Raw genomic sequence first — 6,836 nt, forward strand, 5'->3', positions numbered from 1 at the left:
TAGGGGGCCCATGATGGAGGAAACCAGAGTGGTAAACCAAGGAGACCTGTTGAACCAGCCTTCAAACCATCTATGTTCTGACTCAAATAACTGCTGTCTCTGCTTGAGTCTTTCTCTCAGTTTTGCCATATTGTCTCTGACTAGCCCAGTATGGTCTGCATAGAAGCAACATTCCTCTTTCAGGGCAGCGCATAGGCCTCCTTCTTGCAGGAACAGTATATCAAGCCCCCTACGGTTCTGTAGCACTACTTCTGATAAGGAGGTTAGGGACTTCTCAAGAGCACTGACTGATTCCTCTAGGGCCTTGATGTCTGTATGTATTGCGGCTTGAAGTTGTCTGAATTGGCTGGTGGCTATAAGGGCAGAAGCACCAGTTCCTACCCCTGATGCTATGCCTCCCACAGTTAGCCACCCAGTAACAGTGCTAGAGTCAGAGACACTGGTTCTCATTTAAATCGAGGTCTCCCTTCAAAATGACTATAAATATATTCAGGATCATGATATGCAACTTTAGGCCATACTTCAATTAAAACACAGTAATCAGAGGTCATGTTAAGTATGGTTGTTGATAGACAAGGAGTGAGCCCAGTGCTACAAGCACAATAGGAACCGCTTGGTGCGGTTCTCTCCTCAGCTTCCTTCCTTAGTCTTTCATCTCTCCCTCGGCTTCTTTTCTGAGCCGTTCATCCCTCTCTTCTTGTGTCTCTCTCTTGTTAAAAATCCTCTCTGCCTCCTTCAGTAAATCCTGGAGCGAACTCTCCTTTAGGTTATCTAATCATTCCAATTTTCTCTTAATGTCTGGAGCTGACTGCCAAATAAAGCACATGGAAACATTTCTTTGTAGCCCTGGATCCTTGGATCATAAGGAGTATAAATGCGGTAAGCTTCCGTAAGTCGGTCTAGAAAGGCGGAAGGGGTTTCCTTGGAGCCCTGGATAATATTCTTTTCCTGAGCCAAATTAGTTGGGCGCCTAGAGGCCCCATGGAGACCCACTATGAGCAACTGGCGATAGAGGATTAGGTGGTTCCTACCTTCGTCCATAGTGAAATCCCAATCCGGATGTTCTAGGGGAAATGCCGCATCAATTTCATTAGGTAGCTGAGTAGGGCAGCCATTAGCCCCCCTGACATTCTTTCGCGCCTCTAGGAGGACTCTTTGCTTCTCTTCTGTCTTCAGAAGCGTCTGCAGGATTTTCTGGCAATCATCCCAGGTGGGCTGATGGACGACTAGAATAGACTCAATCAAAGAAGTTAGCATGGAGGGATCCTTAGATAAGGGGGGGTATTATTCTTCCAGTTGTAGAGATCTGAGACCGAGAAGGGCCAATATTGGGTCTGGCCATTGGTGCCTGCTCTAAGTGGAAAAGCCTGGGAAGTGCTCAAGTCAGCAGGATGTTGTTCTCTCCTTCCTCTAAGTCTGGCCGCCATCAGAGATGGCTCCAGCGGCTCCGCAGCTTCCTTGTCCTCCGAGGGATCTGCTGTTTCCGCCTCACCAGGGTCCTGGGGTGGTGTTCCCTGGTATGGAGGTGGCTCTTCCATGAGCAGGTCCACCAGGAGATCGTCTCCTGGAGGCAAAACCCCTGGGGCTGGCTTTGCCTAAGACTCTGGCAGTTTCTTTTTCTGTGAGGCTTTAGTTAGTACAGGGTAGATGGAGGAGCGAGAGGGAGGAGCGAGAGGGAGGCCGGGGTTGGAAGGATAGGTGGGGGCAGGGTAGGTGCAGAAGGGGCAGCGAAAATGGGGCGTTTTGGAGAAACGAATTTCTTGAACCAAGGAGGGTGGTCATAAGCCAGGGCTTCCCAAGTGACAATGTAGGCAGTCTGATCAGGGTGCCCATGAGGGCCAGGATCCATCACTTTGGCTATAAAATAGGGCACTGAACTGAACAGAGAATTCTCTGCAGAGGAAGTTCAAAAGGCCAAAACACACTTAAGGTCATGCTCAAACTCCTTAGCCATCAGGGAAATGCAAATCAAACAACTTTGAGATATCATCTTACCCTGTCAGAATGGCTAAAATCAAAAACTGCAATGATAGCCTTTGCTGGAGAGGCTGTGGAGGAAGGGGTACCCTCATCCATTGCTGGTGGGAATACAATCTTTTGAAACCACTTTGGAAGTCAGTGTTTTGGTTTCTCAGGAAATTTGGGATCAACCTACCCCTGGACCCAGCAATACCACTCCTGGACATATACCCAAGAGATGCCCGATCATATGACAAAATCATTTGTTCAACTATCTTCATAGCAGTATTATTTGTAATAGCCAGAACCTAGAAACAACCTAGATGCCCTTCAATGGAAGAATGGATGAAGAAAGTATGGAATATATACACATTAGAGTACTATGCTGCGATAAAAAACAATGATTTCTCGAATTTTGCATGCAAATGGATGGAAATAGAAATCACTATCCTGAGTGAGGTAACCCAGACCCAAAAAGATGAACATGGGATGTACTCACTCTAAATGGTTTCTAGCCATAAATAAGGGACACGGAGCCTACAATTGGTGATCCTAAAGAAGCTAAGTAAGAAGGTGAACCAAAGGAAAAACATATAGTTATCTTCTTGGCTATGGGAAATAGACAAAGTTGCCGGGGAGAAAAATTGAGATCTTGGGGGTGGGGTGGGATGGGGGTAAGGAGAGATGGGGAGAGAAAAGGGGAGGAAGGGGGGAACTTGGGAGAAAAGGAGGATTGGGATAAAGGAAGGTTGGATAGAGTAGCATGGAAGCACAATTCTTAGTTAAGGGAGCCACCTTAGGGTTGGCAAGAGACTTGAACCTAGAGTGGCTCCCAGATGTCCAAGCCGAGGTCCCCAGTTAATTCCTTGGGCAGCTGGGGGTAGGGGACCTGAAATGACCCTACCCTAGAGCAATACTGACTAATATATTGCATATCATCCTAGAACTTGCATCTGGCGATGGATGGAGATGGAGACAGAGACCCACACTGGAGCACTGGACTGAGCTCCCAAGGTCCCAATGAGGAGCAGAAGGAGGGAGAACATGAGCAAAGAAGTCGGGACCACGAGGGGTGCACCCACCCACTGAGACAGTGGAGCTGATCTCTTGGGAGCTCACCAAGGCCAGCTGGACTGTGACTGAAAAAGAATGGGATAAAACTGGACTCTCTGAACATGGCGAAGAATGAGAGCTGATGAGATGCCAAGGACAATGGCAAGGGGTTTTGATCCTACGTAATGTGCTGGCTTTGTGGGAGCCTAGCCAGTTTGGATGTTCAACTTCCTAGATATGGACGGAGGGGGGAAGACCTAGGACTTACCACAGGGCAGGGAACCTTGACTGCTCTTTGGACTGGAGAGGGAGGGGGGAATAAGTGTGAAGGGGGAGAAGTGTGGCAGGAGGGGGAGAAAGGTGGGAGGAGGGGAAGGGAAATGGGAGGCTGGGAAAAGGTGGAAACTTGTTTTTTTCTCATTTTCTTTAAAAAAAGATTAAAAAAAAACTTATGTGGAAAAAGTCTCTGAATTAATTATAAAATTTAAGCTGAGACTTCGTCAACTAGCAGGTATAGACCCAGCAGAAATTATAGTGCCTTTTACTACTGAAGAAATAAATGTCTTTCATTGAATATATATATATCCATATGATTAATGTTTAAGTTTTTCATAATGAACAATGAGTTTTTCCTGAAGTGACATTCGATGTTTCCAGGAAGAAGATCGGCCCCCATAACAACAACTCCACCTGGTTGATATGACGTCATGATACTGATAGCTCTACCAAAAGACCTGCTTTGGGTACCAGCTGCACAAGACAGTTCCAACTTGGTTAGCTGAAATGGTGCACATCTTATACAACATTTTGGCCAGACCTGCACAAAATACTCAGAGACTATTGGCAGTTTTAAAAGACATCGATCTTGAAATTTAACCATCATTTTACTTTCACAGGATCCCCCAGAAAGAACGTCTCCCCCATGACAGCTGAAAGTAATTCTAGAGGACGACACCCCTCTCCCAGCAAAGTTTGCCCTTGGGTTTAGGGACATCATTTAGGGGCTGATTATAATTAGTATACAATTGATGGTTGGGGAGGAATTTAATAAGCTCAGGGATCATTTTGAAAAAAAAGAGTGATGATAGAATAATTGATTTGTAATTGTGAGTTACTGTTTTTAGACAAATATATTGGTATAGATTCTTGTATATTGATACAAAGTTAAATTATATTGACTATTGTATGCATACATGTTTCTACCTTGTTTAAAACATTTTTATGTATTGACATATATTGTATTGTATATATTTACCATATTGCAGTGTACATTTCTACCTTTGATTAAGATACTTATATAATGTTTGTGTATTGATATGTATTTACCTACTGCCATGTATATTTGTACATTGTTTGTATTTGGAGGTCATTGTCCTCATTTGTTTCATAGTCATTTATTGTCTTAGTCTTTAAGTTACATAGATATTGAGAATTATATAGATTAATGGTCATCTAACTTTGTCATTTATAATTAGGCTAATCACGTTCTTTAGATATATAGAGACTATACTCAGTATAGATAGATAATCTTCAACTTCTTCAAAGAGCTGTAGAAAATGGCCTTTAATCTAACTCAGAGTTTTGTGGTAGTGAGACACAATTGCTCCTGGCAATACCACTTTATTCCAGAGAGAATGTTGAGCACCAAAGACACTCCACCTGGAGCCTTTCTTTTTAGCAGAACTGGCCTTGGGGCAAAGAAATGCCCGTACCTCAACCACTAACAAAGATACATAGCATGCATCAATGGATAAAACAGGACTGTCATATCCTGCCAAGACAGGGTAAGATAGTTTTGAAAAGTTGCTTGCCTTTGAAAATGGTATGTCAGTTATGTTAGGCCTTAGCCAAAGTTGGTTGCTTCAACGCTGCTAACATGATTTTGGGTGAATGCCCAGGTAGCTAGTTGTCTCTGTGATCTGTTGCATGTTTTGCAAGTTGTTTTACTGAGCTTCCTAATTACCCAGGTAACATTATTTCAATTCTCAGATCTTCAATGGGTTTGAAGACTATATAGATGTAGTTACTTTTCTCTCATGACTTGGCCAAGTTATTTATTATACAAGACCTAAGCTAGTTAAAATAGGATATTTGTACTTATTGTATATAATTTCATAGTAGGTTTAGAACTCTCTTATTTCAACAAAAGGGGGAGGTGTTACGGGAGGTCCTCCCACTCCTCCAGCCTATCACCGCTGAGATACCAGCCCATTGGGGCGTGGTCTCTCTCCCTTTAAAAAATCGGCCACTTCCCTCTCCTCTCTCTCTTCACTTCCTGCTCCGCTGGCAACTAGACTCCCTTCCTGGTTGCGCAGAGGGCTGACGGTGATCTGTAAGTTTTTTCCCCTTTAAATAAATACCACCCTATTAATCATAATTCCAAACTGGTGTGGCATTGTTTATGACTTATGCCTTCAAAATACTCTTTTATTTTTGGATTAGCTAACATTGGGTGCTGATACCATTTATTTCTGTGGATATAATTTATCTTTATCCTGGAACAAAGTTAGTGAGGAAATAAATGCTTAATTATTTGAACTTACCTCATTTGTTGCTCATTTTTGAGGATACTTTTCTTCTGCTGTCTAATAACTGAGATCTTCAAACCTTTTGTTCCATAAATTGTGACATTTTGGGGCTTCATTCAAGTGGTAAAATATGTCAAATTATTGCTCTTTCATCTTTTCCAGAAGCAATCCGCTGAAAATTAGTAAGGATTAAATTATTTTAGTTTATGACTCTACTTCCTATCATTTCTCTAAATCTAAATTGTTCTTGGATTCTTTGCTAAAATATGATTTAAATCTATATCTCCCTTCTTAAACTGAAGAAAGTTAGTTAATCCAATCTTAAAGGAAGAATGTCTCACTGTATGGGGGAATGCCCACTGAGGATCAAGGGTTTACAGAATCAGTAGTCAAGAATTTGTTTAGCTATTTTCTTCCTTTTTCTGCAGCAACCTGGCTGAGATATAGAAAAGGCAGAATGCATTCCGAATAGGGATATATTCCATACAGCTATGTGTTAGAGTGGGACAGAAAGAAAGCAAAAGAGAAGTGTGGATGTGGAGAGTGAGAGGAGCTGCTGAGCACAGAATTACTACTAAATTCCAGGCCATGCATGTGAGGCCTCAGGAGAGGCTGGGACAATGGACGGGCACTGAGTCCTTCCAGGGAAGTGAGTGGTTCCAGACAAAAGATCTAGAGGGGAGCTAGCTGAGGGGCCAGTTTGTGACTGGGCTGTTTGGGGTGCATTTCTAAGGTCTGTGGGGAATACTGCTAAAATTACTGTGCTGAAGACAGAACACAATAATATATGTTTATCTTCAGAACAATAAGCCATTTCAGATTCAAGCTGTTTATTATTTACACGAACAATAAACGGCAGCATAATAAAACATGCCAATTCCCCACAGCTCTTGTCTCATACATTAAGAAGAATGACATCACCACAAAGGAGGTCACATTGTAACAACACAAACCGTGGCATACCCCAGGACTAAGGAGGCAATTCCATACTTCAGCTACCCAGTGTTATTCATTACAGTTCTGAAGAAGGTAATGCCAGACGCTCCACACCTTATCAGAACCAGGAGAGAAACAAGTATCTCCTGCACAGCCTCTCGGGAGAGTCAGGAAAGTGAGGGGAAATGGTTTGGTTCCATGCACCTCACAAGCCACCCATCAGTTCATATTTAGGAAGGATGCTATTCATATGAAAGAATATCAGAGTGCCACAGCAGAGACTCCTGCCTACTGTCCTTCTATCTCTGAGGAAGGAAAACGTAGGCTCTAGCACTGGAGTCACAGAGTGACTGAGGGCAG

At 43.0% G+C, this 6,836-nt stretch overlaps 1 pseudogene; it reads right to left on the minus strand.

The window, feature by feature from the left end:
- Positions 1–643: 643 nt before the first annotated feature.
- On the minus strand, positions 644–1,849 carry LOC142842064 (uncharacterized; annotated as a pseudogene).
- Positions 1,850–6,836: the final 4,987 nt, after the last annotated feature.

This window comes from Microtus pennsylvanicus, chromosome Y, assembly GCF_037038515.1.
Source record: "Microtus pennsylvanicus isolate mMicPen1 chromosome Y, mMicPen1.hap1, whole genome shotgun sequence".
NCBI lineage: Eukaryota > Metazoa > Chordata > Mammalia > Rodentia > Cricetidae > Microtus > Microtus pennsylvanicus.